A 22702-nucleotide genomic window follows, 5' to 3' on the forward strand; every position below is an offset into this window, starting at 1 on the left:
TTTTTTCGAGAAAGGTGCTAAGATTATAAACGGTATTTATAATATTACTTGAAAATACAGCTCTTATTTATCGAAAACTGTGAAAAAATATGATATGAAGTAAAAATATCTACACTCGATATTGCCATTTTGATATCGATGTAACAGAGCTGTATTTTCAAGTAATATTATAAATTTCGTCTACGGTTGCTGCATTATCGGCCATGTTCAAAATTGTATATACGGTATATAATATTAACAGCACAGCTAAGCGTGACTGACGTACGAAAAAACAAGAAAATGTATTTTAATGATAGCGCTTTATTTTCCACAATGCATATTAACAATGTGAAAAAATGTAATAAAATAATTTTTATCTCCTATAAAATCATTGTTTTCGTCAAAAAGCTCTTACTTCAGCTGAAACAGGTATCTGACACACTGCGCACGAGGCAAGCGAAGGTGCACATTTAAAGCAAGCAGCATAATGTCTACGTGGGATGAATGTTACTCCCATTTCTTCTAGGAAGCAGATTTCACACAGGTGAGGATTGTCGGAAGCTCCCACAGTCACACAGCGTCTTGATGCTGCTTTCAGAAGAGTTGATTGGGGTTTAATATTTGCTGCATTCTTTGCAGTGTTTATTGTATCTCTATTCTGACTAATATGATCCACAACATCTTTACCCTTCGTAAGAATCACAAATACACAATTAGCAAAAATCATAGCATGCTGAACCCATGCGGTCTAAAGCAGTGCTTCCCGAGCGGGTAGGCAAGCCGGTCCCCGGCACGAATTCGCCCGGCGTACACCATAATTACTATACCATGCATACATTTGGGATACATTCGTCTGAGGATAAGGGGGGGGGGGGTCCACTCGGGTCCGAACGGCACAATAAGTCTGGGTTCTTTGTGGGGCGGCGGTGGGCTGGGTGGAGTTCTGTGGCCTGCTGTGGGGTTGTGGACCACTGTGGGCTACGGCGGGATGAAGCCCTCCGTCGTTTCTAGGTCCCCGGTTCAATACACAATATCCCTGACGTAACACGTGGTGGATCCACCTTCGAAGCCTATAATGGACCTATTCTGAGACATGAAATAGTGAAGGCAGCAGAGGATTAAATAGGTAAAATTACAAGGCCTAGCAGAAATCCTTGGATATCAATTGAGATACTGCATTTAGCTGATGAAAGGAGAAAATATGAAACCACAGCAAACGAAGCAGGCGAAAGGGAATACAAAAGTCTAAAAGATCAGATAGACAATAAATAAAAAATGGCTAAGCAGGAATGTCTAAATTACGAATGTAAGTCTATAGAAACATACGTAAGTAGGGCAAAGATGGATACCACGTATGGGAAAATTGAGGAAAGAAAAGCAGCTGTGTTAGTATCATGAGTTGAGATGGAAAACCAGTACTAGAAGGGTACCCCGAAATTTGAAAGTAATATACAGTGTGTGTGTGTAGTTTGAGATTTTCGGGCGCTAAACAGCATGGTCATCAGCGCCCAAACGCATAGAAACAGGAACACATGCGGTGAAGGGACGAAGACGGACAGCGAACAAGGAGAACGGCTAAAAGATACAGACCTGACGCAGTTCCAAATCCTCACATACAGAGGCAAAACAAGAGGAGAAAAAACGCACTAAAAAGGAAAGGAAACACAAGGGAAAGAGAGCAGAAATCGAAGTGAAACAAGTAGGTAATCGTGACTGGCGGACATCTTACCTAAAACCTGGGTGAGCCAGTCACCCAGCAGCACATTAAAATCCTCTCCCTAAAATCCGAGGCAACAAATTGGACAGGACACTAAACTGTAAGACCTTAACCACAGTCGTTGCGTCGTCTTGCAAAATAGAAGGCAAATCCGGTGGCAAGGAAACCATTGCCCTCTGGTCAGAGAATAAAAGACAGTCAAGTAAAATGTGGCGGACAGTAATCTGGACGCCACAAGCACTGCAGGTTGGGGGGTCCTCCTGCCGGAGTAAAAAAACCATGCGTTAAGGGACTGTGCCCGATGCGGAGGCGAGTGAGGAGAACCTCATCCCGCCTGCATGACTGGTAGGACGTACGCCATGGCCGCGTGGTGGCCTTGACCAAACGCAGCTTATTTTCACCAACTGCCAGCCACTCCTCTTCCCATTGACGCATAACACGAAAACGCAAAAGGGAGGTAACAGTAAGGAGGGGGACGACACATTCAACAACGTGAGGGAGGGAACATGCATCTTTGGCAGTTCGTTTCCCCTAATACCCACGTGCCCCGGCACCCAGCAAAAAGAAACCTCCTTCCCCTGCCATTGCGGGTGGAGTAGGGCATCATGGATGTTCTGGACGACCGTATCCGGTGGGTACAAGTGTTGCACAGTCTGAAGGGCACTCAGGGAGTGAGAACAGATGAGAAACTTAAGACTGGGAACACATCTCATCTGCTCCAATGCCCGCAAGATCGCAAAAAATTCGGCATCAAAGATGGTAAACGCCGCAGGAAGCCGTAACTTGACGACTCGATCAGGGAAAACAACAGCATAACCAACAGAGTCCCCCTGTTTAGAGCCATCCGTAAATACTGGTACATGGTCGGGATGCTGGTTTAAAATATCGTAAAATAAGGAGGTAAAAACAAGCGCAGGAGTGCAGCTCCTCCGGTACTCTGACAAGTCCAAAAGGACGCTGGGCCTCTGGAGCAACCAGGGAGGCAGGCGGGTAAAACCCTGAGTTGGGGTGCCACACGCCCCACAGCAAGGGACTCTAGCAAATGCTTGGCACGAATCCCAAATGGTCTCGTTGCCCTAGGACGACTGGAAAAGAGACGTTCCATAGGCGGTCGGGCAACGGTAGGGTACGCAGGGGAGGTAGGAATTGACACACCCGTCGCACCATGAGGAGTTTCCGCCGGATGGCGGGCGGCGGTTCCCCTGCCTCAGCACACAGGCTGGGGATGAGATTGGTACGGAAGGCACCAGTGGTCAGCCTGATACCCTCATGGTGTACTGCGTCAAGAAGCTTCAGATACGAAGGCCTCGCTGTCCCATACACGGTGCATCCATAGTCAAGACGCTACCGGACGAAAGCCCTATAAAACTGCACCAGACGCGCCCGATCTGCTCCCCAGGACTGATGGCTCAGACACTTCAAAATATTCAGTGCCTTCAGGGCCCGCACCTTAAGGTCTTTAAGGTGCGGCAACCACGACAACTTGGAATCAAAAGTGAGGCCCAGGAACCTCACAGTGTCGCTAAAAGGAAGAATGGTGTGTCCCTCAGACGCAATTCAGGGGAGGTAAAAAGACATCGAGAACGATTAAAATGAACACACACACATTTGTTTGCAGAAATGGTAAAACCCATCTTCGCAGTCCATGCCTCTAATCACCTTATCGTAAGCTGCAACTGCCGACTAGCAGTGATAAGACCGGAGGAGGAACATAAAACAGCAAAATCGTTCACAAACAAGGAACACTGGGCAGGACTCCGGATGGTGGACGTGATACTGTTAATGGCGACGGCAAAGAGGGTGACACTTAAAACGCTTCCCTGAGGAACACCATTCTCCTGCACGTACAAATCAGATAGCACATTACCAACCCGATATCGAAAGAGGCGGTGGGAAAGAAAGGACCGAATGAAGATGGGGAGATGGCCACGAAAGCCCCACTGGTGGAGTTGATTGAGGATAAGGCGGTGCCAAGTAGTGTCATACGCCTTATTAATGTCAAATAATACACCTAGGCAATGCTGGTTACGTAGGAAGGCCTGCTGGGTGGCCGCCTCAAGCAGGGTCAAGTTGTCTAAAGTTGAACGACATCTCCGAAAGCCACACTGAGAGTGGCTAAGGAGCTGCCTGGTCTCGAACAGCCAAACCAGGCGACGGTTGACCATGCGTTCCAACGTCTTCCCGACACAGCTCGTCAAAGCAATACTCCGATAACTACTGGGATGCGTTCGGTCCTTCCCCAATTTGAGGAAGGGAATCAAAATCGCCTCCCTCCACGAGTCAGGGAACGTGCCGGATAACCATATCATATTAAAACAATTCAGGAGAACTTCCTTGGATGGCAGCAACAAGTGCTGCAGCATGCTGTACCGGATTTGATGATGACTGGGCGCAGTATCATGAGCCACAGACAGCGCCGAATCCAGTTCCCACATTGTGAAGGGGCAGTTGTAGGGTTCAGAAATTGGAGAGCGGAAGTCCAAGTGACCTCTCTCGATGGCAGTGTGGTAGCGGCAGAAATCTGGATCACAGTTAATAGTGGCGGTAGATTCCGCAAAAAGCATCATGAGCCACAGACAGCGCCGAATCCAGTTCCCACATTGTGAAGGGGCAGTTGTAGGGTTCAGAATTTGGAGAGCGGAAGTCCAAGTGACCCCTCTCGATGGCAGTGTGGTAGCGGCAGAAATCTGGATCACAGTTAATAGTGGCAGTAGATTCCGCAAAAAGCATGGCCAGTGTCTGGGCAATGTCTCTCGGCGCCGTGCAGAGACATCGCTGATGCAGCAATGCCGTGACAGGTAGTTGGCTGCGTTTCCCGGAAATGGCTCCTGATGGCTTCCCATACTTTCGTAGAACTAGTGGAGCGGGAGATGGAGTTCAACAACGATTGCCACGACCGTCGTTTGCTCTCTTTAATCACTCGCCGCGCCTTGGCCCTTGCCACCCGAAAGGCCGCAAGATTGTCAGCTGAGGGACGGCACTTGAAGCGGCGCAGAGCTGCACGGCGGGCTCGGATGGCTGAGCGGCACTCAGTGGTCCACCAGGGGACAGGACGCTTCTTGGGATGACCTGAGAACCGTGGGATCGACAATTCAGCAGCATGGGAGATCACGGCTGTAACGTGGTCGACCCATTCGTGGACACTGGCACGGTGTTCCAAAACAGCCAGATGGCTGAAAAGTGTCCAGCCAGCTCTGCAGAGGTGCCACCTGGGCGGCACTGGTAATGCCATAGCCTCATCCAGGAGGCGAATCCAAAGGGAGAAGTGGTCACTACAATGGAGGTCAGCAGCAACCTCCCACAGAGCAGAATCCACGAGTGCTGGAGAGCAAAAGGAAAGGTCAATAGCTGACGACGACCCAGAAGCAGTACAGAAATGAGTGGGAGCACCAGAGTTGAGGATGCACAGTTCTTCGGACGTCATGAGGCTTTCCAGAGCGCGACCCCTGGGGCAAGTAGTCATAGAGCCCCATAAGACATTATGAGCATTGAAGTTCCCCAGAAGGAGAAATGGGCGGGGGAGTTGGCTAATAAGGTCTGTGAGAGCCTCAGAGTCTATTGCATCCTGAGGCGGCAAGTAAACGGAACAGATTGTGAGCCTCCGCCCCACAAGAAGGTCAACTGCAACTGCTTGCAAGTCCGTAACGAGAGGGAGCTCAGGTGAGTGGTTGCATGTCACGGACATGCCTGGAATGCGAGGAAGGTCAACCTCTATAAAAACCCCTCAATCTTACAGTGTACTGCGCCCCTATAAGATGCATGGCTGTTGGGGTGGAACAGTCGCAAGCGGGCAACCTCTGAGGCACTTGCCGCACCCCAGTTGTATAAGGCTTACTCAGGCACGTGGGGCTCTGTCTGAGCGGACCTTTAGTTCCCTAGCTGCTAGTGGGACCGCAATGGACCCTTCGACCTCTACGTTTCCCCCTACCAGTGGATTGGGTGGGCCACTGGTAGGAAAACACACCCCATCGAAAAAGCGACTTCGTGCTGCGACTCTCCAGCGCCTGGTGTTACTAGAGATTTATCAGACTGAGCACATGCTGATAACCAGAATGTGTTTTTGATTCTCAAACGGAAGGAGAGTAGCTTTGAGAGGATTTCTCCCTTTTACATCCACAAGGGTCTTGAGGGAATCGCAGGAACACTGAAATCTGTGAAGCGACTGTGCAATGAGACTCTGTTAGTTGAGACTTCTAGTTCCCATCAAGTCGCTTCTCTTCGGAAAGCAACCTGTCTCGAAGAGTACGCTATCGAGACCGAGCTCCACTCCACTTTGAACTATAGTAAGGGTGTTGTGACATGTAGGGACTTTGTGGATATCCCCAAAGACGAGTTGAAATCTGAGTGGGCTGACGAAGGTATTGTTGACGTGCAGCATATTATGAAACGAGTCGATGGAGACCTAGTCAAATCCGACTCGTTTATTCTCACGTTCAGTTGCCCGAGACTCCCAGAGCATGTTAAAGCGGGTTTCTTACGTTTGCCAGTACGGCCATATTTCCCCAACCCAATGATAGCCACTTGTGGTAAATGTGGTCAGCCTGCCCATGAAGGAACCGATTGTTCATCGCCTGTGAAGTGCGTGAATTGCTCTGGGAGTCGCCCTGTCTGGAGCCGGGTCTGCCCCATCTATCTCGAGGAACGGAAGATACAGGAGATCAAAACATCTAAGCGCATCCCCTATGGTGATGCCAAGAAGCTCTTTAAGGCCATGCAGCCTCCCATGTTTACAACATCTTTCGCTTCTGCTCTGCAGAAACCGGTACAGTTGGCCACTGTTGCTACACAAACGGAGGTTGCTAGTGTCAGCACTAATACCTGCGTTTCCCAGTGCACTTGTGCTGCTGCGGTTGTTTCGCAACCTGCAGCTTTCCCCACAATTTCGGACAAGGCCGTGGTTGCTGACATTGGGGTACTTCCTGCCCCTCCCCATATGGCGCCTTCTGCCCAGACGAGTAAAGCTCCAACTGTTGACAAGGCTCTGCATTCTAAGCCCCCCAAGACAAAGACGCCGAAGGTGAAGGTTTTGCCACCTGAGGAGACTAGTCAGGGTCAGTCAGATGACGAGGCCACCGTACTGTCTGACATCTCCCTTGGGTCGCCATCGGAGCTGATGGACATTGATGTCGACCGGGGGCGATATTCTCGCCCCAGGAATAAATCTCCGGCCAGTACGGGCTCTCCTCAAAAGCACAGAGGCAGGGTGAAAATTCAGCCACCCTGATCACTGGCTCCCATATTACAGTGGAACCTGAATGGGTTCAGGACGCATGTGGCCGAATTACAACTCCTTGTACGAGAGCGCCCCTTGTGCTTATGTCTCCAAGAGACACATTTTCGGGCCACTGGTGCTCCTTCTTTACGGGGCTATACCGTGTATCGAAAAGATGATCTGATGGGGGAAGGGCAAAGGGTGGTGTTGCGAAAGTAATATACAGAAGGCCTAATGAACTTGAAGGTCGAAGCAGAGAGAATATAAAATGTAGAGTGGCATTGGCAAGAGAAGGTTTTTTGAAGAAGATAAATTTGTTTACATCTAACACTGATTTAAGGTGTCGCCATGTATGGAGGTGAAACAGGGACGATAAACAGTTTAGAAGAAAAGAGAATAGAAGCCTTCGAAATGTAGTGCTACAGAAGAATGCTGAAGATTAGATGTGTAGATCACGTAATTAATGAGGAGGTACTAAACAGAATTGGAGAGGAGAGGAATTTGTGGCACAACTTGATTAGAAGAAGGGATCGGTTGACAGGACACATTCTGAGACATCAACGGGTCACCAGTTTAGCATTGGAGGGAAGTGTTGGGTGTAACAAACGCAGACGGAGACCAAGAGATGAATACAGTAAACAGACTCAAAAGGATGTAGGTTGCAGTAGTTATTCGAAGATGAAGAGGCTTGTACAGGGTAGAGTAGTGTGGAGGGCTGCATCAAACCAGTCTTCGACAGAAGACCAGAACCACAACGAAAACATTACGTTACAGAATGCAGGTATCTTCCTTCTGGCTCTACGTTGCTAACTACTTCATCAGGGACTCCACATAGACACAACAATGGTAGAAATATAATAAGATATGGATGTAACTGTATTCCTTTCTATACTCAGGGTATACAAGTCTGGTTCATGTTTAAGTCTCAGTGAATATTTACAATTAAATTTCATAGGGTGTTCACTTTCCATTATATTTCACAAGGTGTTCACTTTCCATTATACTCTTTTCCCGATCTTGCTTAACTTTTGGACACTAACGCACGTCACCATAACGCGCAAAATCATACACATGATTCCCAGAAATCAACGCAAGCCCATACGGAGCATTTATCAACAGAAAAGGAAGGGGAAAATTACGTTGCTGCTGAGTACTGTCCGCCTTTGACAGCGCAGTAACGAGCGAAATGGAAACGTAATCACAAATTCAAATACACACAAGGATTCCAATTTGCGTACCATTACTGATTTTGTGTGGGACATAAATTTCGTATGTTGATTTCAGATTACTCCGTTCTTAATTAACTTTGAGTAAGTCGTTTGATAATATGGGAAACATCCACCATGGTTTAATAGCCGTGTTAGAAAAGCGCTACATAAACAAAGAGCACTTCACCTCAGATTCAAGAGAAGTAAAAACCTAGCTGAGAAACAAAAGCTGAACGAAGCGAAAATGAGCGTAAGGAGAGCAATGAGAGAAGCGCTCAATGATTTTGAAAGCAAGACGTTGTCACCCAACCTGAGTAGAAACCCTAAGAGACTTTGGCCGTATGTAAAATCACTAAGTGGCTCAGCGACCACACCAGGACCGAAACGGAAGATGACAGAGAGAAGGCCGAAATACTGAATTTCGTCTTCCGAAGTTGTTCCACCGCGGAATTGAAAAGCAGCTACAATCGCTTAGTAGTGGAAAGGCGTTAAGACAAGATTAGATACCTATAATGTTCTATAAAGATTATGCAAAAGAACTTGCTCCGCTTCTAGCAGTAATTTGTCGTAGATCGCTTGAGGAACGAAACGTACCTAACGACTGGAAAAAAGTGCAGGTCATTCCCGTTTTTAAGAAAGGCCGTAAGACAGATCCACACAATTATAGACCTATATCGTTGACGTCAATATGTTGTAGAATTATGGAACATGTTTTACGCTCAATAATTATGACGTTTTTGGAAAATGAACATCGCCTCTATAAAAATCAACACGGATTCCGCTAACAGAGATCCTGCGAAACTCAGCTCGCTATCTGCATCTACATCTACATGGATACTCTGCAAATCACATTTAAGTGCCTGGCAGAGGGTTCATCGAACCACCTTCACAATACTCTATTATTCCAATCTCGTACAGCGCGCAGGAAGAATGAACACCTATATCTTTCCGTACGAGCTCTGATTTCCCTTATTTTATCTTTGTGGTCGTTCCTCCCTATATAAGTCGGTGTTAACAAAATATTTTCGCATTCGGAGGAGAAAGTTGCTGATTGGAATTTCGTGAGAAGATTCCGTCGCAACGAAAAACGCCTTTCTTTTTATGATGTCCAGCCCAAATCCTGTATCATTTCTGTGACACTCTCTCCCATATTTCGCGATAATACGAAACGTGCTGCCTTTCTTTGTACTTTTCAGATGTACTCAGTCAGTCCTATCTGGTAAGGATCCCATTCTAAAAGAGGACGGACAAGCATAGTGTAGGCAGTCTCCTTAGTAGGTGTGTTACATTTTCCAAGTGTCCTGCCAATGAAACGCAGTTTTTGGTTAGCCTTCCCCACAACATTTTCTTTGTGTTCCTTCCAATTTAAATTTTTCGTAATTGTAATACCTAGATATTTAGTTGAATTTACGGCTTTCAGATTAGACTGATTTATCGTGTAACCGAAGTTTAACGCGTTCCTTTTAGCACTCATGTGGTTGACCTCACACCTTTCGTTATTTAAGGTCAACTGCCACTTTTCACACCATTCCGAAGTTTCTTCTAAATCGTTTTGCAGTTTGTTTTGATCTTCTGATGACTTTATTAGTCGATAGGCGAAAGCGTCATCTGCAAACAACCGAAGACGGCTGCTCAAATTGTCTCCAAAATAGTTAATATAGATAAGGAACAGCAAAGGGCCTATAACACTACCTTGGGGAACGCCAGAAATCACTTCTGTTTTACTCGATGACTTTCCGTCAATTACAACTAACTGTGACCTCTGTGACAGGAAATCACAAATCCAGTCACATAACTGAGACGATACTCCATACTGACGCAATTTCACTACGAGCCGTTCGTGTGGTACAGTGTCAAAAGCCTTCCGGAAATCCAGAAATACGGAATTGATCTGAAATCCCTTGTCAATAGCACTCAACACTTCATGCGAATAAAGAGACAGTTGTGTTTCACAGGAACGATGTTTTCTAAACCCGTGTTGGCTGTGTGTCAATAGACCGTTTTCATCGAGGTAATTCATTACGTTCGAACACAATACATGTTCTAAAATCCTGCTGCATATCTACGTTAACGATAAACTACTGCGAGGATATTTACTTCTACGTTACTCGTGTTGGCAGCTGTTCTCGATTCGAATTCTGGAATATTTACTTAGTCTTCTTTTGTGAAGGCATTTCGGAAGGCTGTGTTCAGTAACTCTGCTTTGGCAGCACTGACTTCGATAGTATCTCCATTGCTATCGCGCTGAGAAGGCATTGATTGTTTCTTGCCGCTAACGTACTTCACATACGACCAGAATCGCTTTGGATTTTTTGCCAGGTTTCGAGACAAAGTTTCGTTGTGGAAACTGTTATAAGCATCTCGCATTGAAGTCCGCGCTAAATTTCGAGCTTCTGTAAAACATCACCGATCTTGGGGATTTTGCGTCTGTGTAAATTCGGCATGTTTGTTTCGTTGTTTCTGCAACACTGTTCTAACCCGTTTTGTGTACCAAGGAGGATCAGCTCCGTCGTTTGTTAATTTATGTGGTATAAATCTCTCAATTGCTGCCGATACTATTTCTCTGACTTTAAGCCACATCTGGTCCACACTTATATTATTATTTTGGAATGAGTGGAGATTGTCTCTCAGGAAGGGATCAAGTGAATTTTTATCTGCTTTTTTGAATAGGTATATTTTTCGCTTATTTTTCGAGGATTTGGGGATTACAATATTCAATCTTTCTACGACAGCCCTGTGTTCACTAATCCCTGAATCGGTTTTGATGCTCGTTATTAACTCAGGATTATTTGTTGCTAGAGATCAAGTGTGTTTTCACAACCGTTTACTATTTGCGTGGGCTCATGAACTAATTGCTCGAGATAATTTTCAGAGAATGCGTTTGGCACAATTTCGGATGATATTTTATGCGTACCTCCGGAATTAAACATGTATTTTCGCCAACATATCGAGGGTAAATTAGTCACCACCAACTATTATCGTATGATTCGGGTACGTGTTTGAAATCAAACTCAGGTTTCCTTTGAACCTTTCAGCAACTGTATCATCTGAATAGGGAGATCGGTAAAGGGATCCAATTATTATTTTATTACGGTTGCCAACAATGACCTCTGCCCATACTAACTCACAGGAAGTATCTACTTCAATTTCGCGACAAGTTAAACTACTTCTGACAGCAACAAACACGCCACCGCCAACCGTATTTAGCCTATCCTTTCGGAACACCGTTAAGTTCTTCGCAAAAAATTCGGCTGAGCTTATATCCGGCTTTAGCCAGCTTTCAGTGCCTATAACGATTTAAGCATCAGTGCTTTCTATTAGCGCTTGGAGCTCTGGTACTTTCCCAACACAGCTACGACAATTTACAACTTTTATACCAATGGTTTCTGTATCTACGTTCTTCCTGTGTTCAGCCTGCACCTTTTGTGACTGAAGCACTTCTTGTGTTTTTCCGAGACCCTCTAACCTAAAAAACCGCCCAGTCCACGCCACACAGACCCTGCTACTCGTGTAGCCGCCTCCTGCGTATAGTGGACATCTGACCTATTCAGCGGAACCCGAAACCCTTTGGCGCAAGTCGAGGAATCTGCAGCCTACACGGTCGCAGAACCCTCTGAGCCTCTGATTCAGACCCTCCACTCGGCTCTGTACCAGAGGTCTGCAATCGGTCCTGTCGACTATGCTGCAAATGAGCTCTGATTTCATCTTGCAAGCAAGACTGGCAGCCTTTACCACTTCTGTTAGCCGCTCGTAACCAGAAAGAATCTCTTCTGATCCAAAGTGACACACATCATTGGTACCGACATGAGCCACCACCTGCAGTTGGCTGCACCCTGTGCTCTTCATGGTATCCGGGAGAACCCTTTCCACATCTGGAATGACTCCACCCGGTATGCACACGGAGTGCACATTGGATTTCTTAACCTTCTTGTCAGCCAAGTCCCTAAGGAGCCCCATAACGCGCTTAACGTTGGAGATCCCAACTACCAATAATCCCACCCTCTGCGATTGCCCCGATCTTGCAGGCTGAGTGGTTTCCTCTGAAACAGGACAGGCAACAGCATCTGGCTCAGTGACAGCGTCAGCCACAGACAGCACCTGGAACGTGTTTGTCAGACAAACCGGGGAGGCCTTGTGTGCGGCCGCCTGGGAAGTCTTTCGCCACCTGCTTCGCCCTGAGGCGACCTCCCACTCGACCAGAGGTGAGGGGTCAGTCTCAGTGCGAGCAGTAACCGATCGGAGGATTCTGACGCGCTGCACGTCCGTTGGATCCCCACGGCCGGCCACCACAGTGGTGCCCATCCACTACAGCCTCAAGCTGTGTAACCGAAGCCATCACAGCCTGAAGCTGAGAGCGAAGTGTCACCAACTCGGCTCGCATCCGCACACAACAATCGCAGTCCCTGTCCATACTAAAGACCGTGGAAAACCAAACTATGCAGATAAACGAACTGTCAGCACGTGCTACCCAACTCTACTGTTCAACCTGACGAAATCGCACGAACTGTGTCTAGTAATACGCAGATATTCAAAAACCTAACTACCGAAGCACTCAGGTGAAAATAAATAATTTGACCCTGATTTGGAACTTGTAATATGTCACAAAATCGGTTTACTTTCTGACGCAAAGGAAATCGCGAGAACAGTGGCTATTACATGTTAAATTTACACTGCAGAAACTCAAGAAATATAATAAAATTCGCTCCTGGTTAGGAACTCGTAAATGACAAATGCGATTACTTATCTGTTGCTGCGTCTGTCTCGGTCGGCTACTGCTGCCTGACTCCAAGAGATCTACAGCGCAGTGGACAACGGCACTCAGATTGATGCGGTGTTCCTTGATTTCAGTATGGCATTTGACACCGTTCCGCATTGCCATTTAATATAAAAAACACGAGCTTATGGAGTATCGGAGCAGACTTGCGACTGGATTCAAGACTTTCTTGCAGATAGAACTCAACACGTCGCTCTTAACGGAACAAAATCGACAGATGTAAAGATAATATCCGGAGTACCACAGGGAAGTGTGCTGGAGCGTTGCTGTTTACAACATATATATGTGATCTAGCAGAAAGCGTCAGATGCTCTTTAAGGCTATTCGCAGATGATGCAGTTGTCTATACCAAAGTAGCAAGCAACGCCAGAAGATAGCAAGAATTTGCAGAACGACCTGCGGAGAATTGATGAATGGTGCAGACTCTGGCAGTTGACCCTGAATGTAAATAAATTTAACATATTGCGCACACATAGGAAAAGAAATCCAATACTGTATAGCTACAACATTGATGACAAACAGCCGGAGACAGCGTCTGCCCTAAAACATCTAGGCGTAACTATCCAGAGCGGAATGATCATATAAAACAGGAAAAGCAGACACAAAACTCAGATTCATCGGAAGGATCTTAAGGAAATGTAACTCATCCACGTCAGAAGTGGCTTATAAGGCGCTTGTTAGCCCGATTCTTGAGTATTGTTCATCTATCTGGTATCCCGATCAGGTAGGACTGATAGAGGAGATAGAGAAGATCCAACGAAGAGCGGCGCGTTTCGTCACGGGATCGTTTAGCTGGCGAGAGAGCGTTACGGAGATGCTAAACAAACTCCACTGTCAGACGTTACAAGAGAGGCGTTGTGCATCACGGAGAGATTTACTATTGAAATTTGGGGCCAGCGCTTTTCAGGAGAACTCGGACAACATATTACTTCCCGCACATACATCTCGCGTATTGAATACGAGCAGAAAATTCGAGAAATTAGAGCCAATGCAGAGGCTTACCGACAATCATTCTTCCCACGCCCCATTCGCGAGTGGAACAGGGTTGGAGGGATCAGATAGTGGTGCCGAAAGTACCCTCCGCCACACACCATTAGATCGCTTGCGGAGTATGATATAGACGTAGATGTTGATGAGGGGAGGGTGAGTGTGGGTGCACATCACAAGCTATGCTTACCCGAACAGAGAGACATGTGAAGGGAGCTGACATTACTGCATGTACAATATATAGTGCGTAAAAGAATGACATCTTTATTGTTGTAAAGGAAAAACTAAATTGCGTACAAAAGTATGTAAATGACCAATCAGAAAAGGAGTGATTTAGGAAACATAATATATAGATTCTTTTTTTTTACTAGTATTACTGTAAAGTATATCTCCCTTTGCATATAAACATTATCTCTGCATCTGCTAGAATTAGTTTTAAAACATAGTAAAAACATGTATCGCAAATAAACTTTGAAAATATTTACTGTTAATAAAGCAGAAATTAATTTAACAGATCCCCGTTATTATTTGCAAAAGAACTGAAACCTGATATTTTCACTATGGTCTCTAGAGAGAGAAAAATGGGGATGGGAGGGGTTTCTCGTCTCTTTTAGGCCGTTCTATTGGCCTAGAGTGAAAAGGGAGGAGAGGTTCCCCATCATACTATTGTACGAGATCATTGAAGTGGGGGGGGGGGGGCATGATTTCGTCTTAGATCTTTGTCTGGGCTATAACTTGCACAGTCGACAGGTGACTTTCATTTTTCCGCCAGCTTTGTGATACAATTGCCCGAGATGTGTAGGCGGGCTGTCAGGCCACATCCTGGTCTTGAATGCACCATGCAGAATGCAGAACTGCCCACGAGGAGTGGACGTGTCAATCAGACGAAAGGATACGTGTTCGGCGAATGATGCCTGGAGAATGTCACCTGCTATCTTGTGAAGTACGGAGGGGGCGGTATTACAGTGTGGTCCTCTTATTGCGTTGAAGGAAATGCTAAATGCAGAAGGATAAGTACACATTTTACTACATTCTATTTGGAGACGGTGACTGTATCAGCACGGCAGTGCATCCTGTCATAAAGCAGCATTTATAACACAATGGTTCGTGGACTATAACATTCCTGAAATAGATTGGCTTACTTAGAGCCCCCTCTTGAATTCAATGGAACACGTTTCGGATGAGTTGAACGTCGACAGAGTTCCAGATCCAAGTGCTCATCATCATTACTTTTTCTGGTTTTTCGGCTCTTGAGGAAGAATGTGCTGCCATTCGTCCACAGACATTCAGTCACCTCACTGGGAGCGTCCCCCAAAGAGGTCAAACTGCTATAAAGACGGAGTGTCGACTCACTCCATATTAATGTTCACCCAAAGATTTCTGGATATTATTGATCTGATAACGTAAACACTAAACTCGTCTGCTAAAAACAGTCTGTGTTACTGAGGGTCTGTGTCCTCAAAATAAGATGGTATACTAAAGTATCACATTTCAAATCAAAATGATACGTGTATAATATGAGAATTCAAAGAGCCTTAATGAGAACCACTAATTGACAGTTATAGACTTCCCAATGTATTCTCTTCGAAATAGCGACACCAGTGACACATAATATACGTAGGCGAGTGTTACTGACAAGCATTCAACGACGCCTGTACAAAACATTCTGCAATATGGGTCTTCACTCACTGAACGATAAACTAATCAAATACCGTTTAGCACCCTTCACCAAAGGATGCAACACTCTTATCATGTTTACCAACTCAATCAGGTTCACAAGGCAAAGCGCCGATATCTAAATACCCCTGAGAATACAGTGCCGAGGGTAATTAGCATAGCACTACCTACCATTAGAGTGAGGGGGGGGGGGGTGGGGGGCAATAACGCAGTGGAGCGGCGTAAGCGTTGTTCGTCTTTATCTAACCACGTCTAAATATTGTCACGGTCCTGGATTTTTACTTCCCAACCACCCAGCTTGCAGCTCTGGGGAATGCAGTAGCCCGGAGGCTGATGTGTGTGTGTTAGAAGCACAGAACAGTGGTCTCCAATTTGAGTCTGCCGTACAGCAGGATGACACATAACCAAACCGTATACAGCGGAAACGCCTCATGGACAGTGGGGCATAAGATTTCACTTGACACCCGCACACCGTAACTTTAACTTTTTCTGGAGGCCATTTCCTTGAAAGGGTAAGATGAAAGTGCCTGAGACATTTTTGTACACGTCAGGCAAAGTGTACACTTTGCTGTTCAAGATTAGCTCGTAGCTCCTCGTCTGCATGGAGTGTAAGGTCTCTGAGAAAAATAACTCGACGGACCATACTCAAACACTTATGTGGGGCAATAGTCACTGGTTTATCATCCTGTCGTTCAGATGCATCAAGAGCGTGAGACTATGCAGGAGACGAAACCTTAATCTAGAGTGATCCACTGCACATTTTTCCCAATGAGTTAACTTGTCTAAAACTGTCTTCTGTATGTTCCACAAAAGAATAAGGATTCCGTCACCGTAAAAGTATTTCCATTTGTCCTAGTACACGCCAGGTAGTGAGTAAATTCTTTAACTCCCAGTCGTCTGACTTGTCCCTCTTCCGATTGGTTAGCCAGGGTAGGGAAAACAGTAGAATTGTAATTGACTGCATTGAATTATCTAGACCTATCTTTGAAAACGGAGGTCAAGCCCAGAAGGGGACCAAAATTAATTCACCTAAAAAGTGGTGTGAAGGAAAAGAATGAAGAAGTCGACGAAATAAAGCAGAACCTAGGAAAATAGCCGAGTCAATATCAAAGGCTGCCACCAAGAGAAAGACAGAGAAGTAAGGATAGTCAGAAATGGCAGATTGCAGCACAATAAAGGAAGCGTGTGCCGAAATGCTGCAGTTAGCTCAAGGCCCCATGCTCGCCACGCACGTATTGTGCTCACAAAAAGAGTCGCCAGCCCCGTGAGGGGACTCTAGTGTCATTTGGTATTCCCTGGTTTTGTTAGTGGCGGCCAGTGTGGCGGATCATAGTTGAATGCAGTCAGATACGAATTCTGAGACCCCAGTTATGATTCTTGTACTGGTAACTTAAATTTTCGAGAAGATTTTTATTTTAGATTCCTTAGAGTACTGTTTCATCTGAGACCAGGCAAAATCACTTGAATTTTTCCGCAGTTTAGTCAGGGCCTGACGAGATTGATTAATTTTTAAATAAATTCAAAATCCATGTCATTTTAAAAGAAAAGGACCTGCCACATTGGCAAGCTTTTGTGCCAGTATCAGACTTGATTACTGATTGAAGTGGACTCTTGTGATTTAGCGAAAGCGATTTTTAGGAGGAGGAGCTTCTGGACTTACAGTTGGCGCTGCGAGTGTGAGTTGCAAGAGACATGGTTTATTGCCGATCTCTGTATCTTCTGCGGCGCTTGGTGATTCTGGGACTTCAATGTGCAGGTGGAAGAGCTCGTTAGGTAGTTACATGTTCCGTAGATCGGCTGAACGATTCTTTTATCGAAATGATGTGGAACGAGTCAGTTTCAGTGTATGTATCCACATTTAGTGTTATCATTAATGACGCATTATTTTTTAGTCTTGTACACACAGCAACAATTAAAAACTTTTTTTCTCTGCAGGCTACCAGTCTTTAAACAGACATTCGTCCATGGAATAAATGGAACTGTCCAGGAGAAGTGGTTTTATGTTAGATTGAAAATTTGCTTCTCTATCCGTCACACATGTTTTCGTCAGCAGGCAAATGATCAAAGATATTTCTTGCTGCTTATTCTACTCCTTTCTGCGTCACTGCAAACTTTAATAATGGATAATAAAGATCACTTTCCTCTCTAGTATTGTAAATAAAGATCTCACTGTTCTTTTCAAATTGCAATGGATTATTCATTACCAATTTCATTAGGTATTGTTGTGACGTAGATAAAATGCCTAGCTCCTTGAAAAGGTATCTACATGATGTCCGTAGGTAAAAATTACATATTATTCTTACTGCTCGTTTTTGTGCAATCAGTACTCTCTAAGTGGTGAGTTACTCTAGAAAATTATTCCATAAGCCGTTATTGAACACGAAAATGCAAAATATTTCAGGAGATTGATTTGTCTGTTTCCAAGGCAAGCAATTATATGAAACGCAAAAGTAGCCGACCACAATTGTTTGAGAAGCTCAGTAAAACAATTGTTTGAGTTCAAGTTTTCATTAACATGTACAACCTAAAATTTGGAGCATCCTACTGCATTTACTGACTCCTGTTGTTGTGCTGCATCAGTTGTTGGTATGACTCTATTTCTTGAACAGAACAGAAAATAGTGTGTTTTCTAAGCAGTAAGGGAAAGTCCGTTTTCAGAGAAGCACTTAACAGTTCTTTGGAAAACATCATTAACAATCTCTTCTCGTCTGCTTGTTAAATGTCAAGTGGAAGGTCATTGACATATACCGGGAATAGGAGTGGAACCAAAATTGTATCCTGCGGGACTTCATTGTGACTTCTCCCCAGTCACTAACATTTTCTACTTTTCCAACATAGCTTTAATTATGTAGGACAGCTTTTTTCAATCGCCTTGGAAAGATCATCACCAACCGATGATATTTCATTATTTAAGCCTTGTAATATTTGGTGGGTGAAGGTGTGAATAGCGTTCTCATTCGAGAAACTCTTCTGGAATCCAAACTGTGATATGCTAAGTAAATTGTTTCTATTTAAATGTGAGACTACTCTCGAGTACATTACTTTTTCCAATATATTGGCAAAAGACGTCAGAATGGAAATTGTTCGGCAACGGTTTAAGTCTTTTCTGTCACCTATCTTATACAGCAGTTTAAAAACTGCATACTTTAATCTGGAAAGCTCTTGGAACAAGACGATGTTCGGTAAACTGACTTGTCTGCCTGTTACCCTAACTTAAATGCCTTCGAGCATGTGTGTGATGCGTTGGGGTGACGTATTGCAGCACAATCGAATGTAGTTACGACCATGCAGCGGTTGTCAACAGTGGTGGTGGAGGAACGAAACGCCGTAACCACAGAAGCTCCTTACCAACCTTGTGCCAGGGTGGAAGCACGCTGCACAGCGTGCACTGCCGCCCATTGTCGTCAAACACCCAAACAACAACCACGTCCCGCCTCTCCAAATGCCCAGGGGACCGTCTCGAATCGCTTTGACTGTAGTGAAATCGTTACTTTTGAATAACATTCTCATTTCTGTTCGACTGACTGCATATTACTGTCAGTTGCCTTCACTACTATACAGCAGCAGTTCCTTCTACGTATGGTCCATGTTTGATCGAGCTATGTTACCTGTCAGTGTCACATCATTCGGAAGTTACTTTTATCCCTAGGTTTGAATACAATTGTGTATACAGTATGCCCATCCTTCGCTCCTACATTTATTCCTTGCCTTAACTTATTACGTGATTTTGCAGTCTGTACTGCGCGTGGGCGGGGACGTGTAACATGTGGCCGGAGAGATGTGCGGGCAATAAAAATTGTAGAGGGTGATCAAGGGGTGAACAGTTTCGAATGGATATATGTCGCTGCAGTTATACAGAGAAGGTGAGACTTGCTCAGTAGCGACAAGCGTGGACTGCGTCAAACGAGTCTTCGGAGTGTATACTATAACAAGCAGTACAGAGATTTAAGCTACATAATAATAATGTGTCAGAACATGGAATTATAATCACAGTCGATGAAACCTGTATCTTTAGAGTTCGCCTCAGGATACTTTAAGTATTGGATTAGATTAGTACTTATAGATCATGAATACGACACTTCGTAATGATGTGGAACGTGTCAGGTTAATAAAAGGTGTCTATACAAGGTATTACATTAGACAAAATATTACATGACACTCAATATTTTTAATTTTTTTTGTGGGGGTTGGGAAATTACCCACTTACTATATCCAAAAGTTCATCTAATGAGTAGAAGGAGTTGCCATTAAGAAATTCTTTTAATTTCCTTTTAATTGCTATATGGCTATTATTATGATCGATCAGCCTTTGATCGTCGCTGCGGGACCAGCAGTAAATCACTCTGGCGGAAAGAATCACTGTGTATAGCCTCCTCACTTCTAGACGAGGTCGCTTGGAAAAGAAACGATATCGTGAGGCTAATATTTCGAACAAATACATTTTACGAGTTACAGCACAATAATGCTGTATACATGTGCACAGTAAAGAAGAGAATAGAAGCTTTCGAAATGTGGTGCTACAGAAGAATGCTGAAGATTAGACGGGTAGATCACATAACTAATGAGGAGGTGTTGAATAGGATTGGGGAGAAGAGAAGTTTGTGGCACAACTTGACTAGAAGAAGGGATCGGTTGGTAGGACACGTTCTGAGGCATCAAGGAATCACCAATTTAGTAAAAATGGTTCAAATGGCTCTGAGCACTATGGGACTTAACTTCTAAGGTCATCAGTCCCCTAGAACTTAGAACTACTTAAACCTAACTAACCTAAGGACATCACACACATCCATGCCCGAGGCAGGATTCGAACCTGCGACCGTAGCGGCCGCGCGGTTCCAGACTGTAGCGCCTTTAACCGCTTGGCCACCACGGCCGGCACCAATTAAGTATTGGAGGGCAGCGTGTAGGGTAAAAATCGTAGAGGGAGACCAAGAGATGAATACACTAAGCAGATTCAGAAGGATGTAGGTTGCAGTAGGTACTGGGAGATGAAGAAGCTTGCAGAAGATAGGGTAGCATGGAGAGCTGCATCAAACCAGTCTCAGGACTGAAGACCACAGCAACAACAACATGTGCACAGAACGCAGCTTTGCAACCCTGTGTCGTTTGAGTAATTTATTGACGTGGACGGCGTGGACTCAGTTCCTGTAGATATTGTTGCAGGTTATGGGGCACATAAACGCCTTGAGTTGTCATTACCGACGCGTCTGTGCTCCTTCGTATCGATAAAAGTAGCTCGCTGAAGTGACGATGCAGAAACGGAGGGTGCGATTGTGCCAGGGAAATACCAGAAATTAGCGCAGAGACTAAAAGCTCTGGGAGCGCGCGGCGCGGGGCGGGCGGCCCGGAAGGCAGCAGGGGTGTCCAGCCAGGCGGCGCTGCCCGGCCCGAGACAAAGAGCGGGGGCGGCGGCGGCGGCCACGGCTGGCCGCTGCGTATCTTAGCTAATCAGGCTAAGTTCGATCGATCGATAGAGCCGCGGGAGCGTCCGGTCCAGTCGCGTCCGCTGCCGACCGGCCGGGGAGCCCGCGCTGCGCCACGGCGCGACACTGGACAGCGCAGCCGGCTGCTGCGTGCCCCACTACCTGTGTGAAACCGTACAGCTACAAGGAGACACCGATGTTAAACGTCGAAGTTACCACCCCTTTTACCACTACTGTCGTCACTGTAGTCACCATGAACAAAACAAAGCCTGAGAAAAGATCGTCCACAGAGATCCACTGATATTAAACTTTCGATCTCATAACATGCCCTTCGCATCTCAAGTCTTCTCATGATAAACATTACAGTGGTAAGGCGTTTCAGTAGACGCAAACTGCTGACACACGTGCAAGAAACACTGCAGCAAATGCAATAAATGTTGTATGGGACATTACAAATATTCATCGCAATACTGTCCGAAAGAAACTAGTTAACTGGTTTCCGTTGACAGCCAACCATCTTTAGATAATACTCTGGTACCTGAAACATCGGACACAGTTCGCCACTGTAAAACATTACTATAAGAAACCGCTTCAAATATCTTGAAGCTGATCAGAACGAGTCTTGTGGCGCGTAAAACCAGAAGGAAACTGGTCTCCACCCCAACAGACATAATCTGGTAAGATTCTGGATTTCCTGACAAGACATTCCCAGTAATTTTGTTGATTAACTACGTCCGATCATTCAGGTACTAAACTAGTTAATGTCGGATTCCACTGCGTTCAAGAGTACTGCAATTTGTAATAAATGACAGACCGCTGTATCTGCTTCACATGACGATGCCAGGTTAAGTACTTTATACACACATCAAAAAAAGTTTGGTATCACCCGGTTCCCAGAACTCCTGAAAATAGATGCTGACTGCCGATATTGTATCACAGACAGTCCCTTTGACTGTTCAGATATGTCACCAAACCCGCCCAAAAATGTAAACAACCATGCATGAGCAGCAACTATTAGACGGAGGAGGTCCGACAGCTGATCAGTTCCAGTCATTCCATCAGGAAGGAGGTACATTGCTCGTGTTGTCTGTAGTTCAACCATGCCTACACGGTCAATACCGCTGTTCGATCGCGTCCGTATTGTTACTTTGTGCCAGGAAGGGATCTCAACAAGGAAAGTGTCCAGGCGTCTCGGAATGAACCGAAGCGATGTCGTTCAGACATGGAGGAAATACAGAGAGACACGAACTGTCGATGACATACCTTGCTCAGGCCGCCCAAGGGCTACTACTGCAGCGGATGACCGCAACCTACGGATTACGGCTCGGAGGAACCCTGACAGCAAACGCCATCATGTTGAATAATGATTTTCTTGCAGCCACAGGACGTCATTTTACGACTCAAACTGTGCGCAATAGGCTGTATGGTGCGCAACTTCACTCCGACGTCCATGGCGAGGTCCATCTTTGCAACCATAACTCCATGCAGGGCGGTACAATTGGGCCCAACAACATGCCGAATGGACCGCTCAGGATTGGCGTCACGTTCGCTTCACCGACGAGTGTCGCATATGCCTTCACCAGATATCGTCGGAAGATGTGTTTGGAGGCAACCACGTCAGGTTGATCGCCTTAGACACACTATCCAGCGAGTGCAGTAGGGTGGAGGTTCCCTGCTGTTGTGGGGTGGCATTATGTGGGGCCGATGTACGCCACTTTTGGTCAT

Source organism: Schistocerca cancellata, chromosome 5, assembly GCF_023864275.1.
Source record: "Schistocerca cancellata isolate TAMUIC-IGC-003103 chromosome 5, iqSchCanc2.1, whole genome shotgun sequence".
Taxonomy (NCBI): domain Eukaryota; kingdom Metazoa; phylum Arthropoda; class Insecta; order Orthoptera; family Acrididae; genus Schistocerca; species Schistocerca cancellata.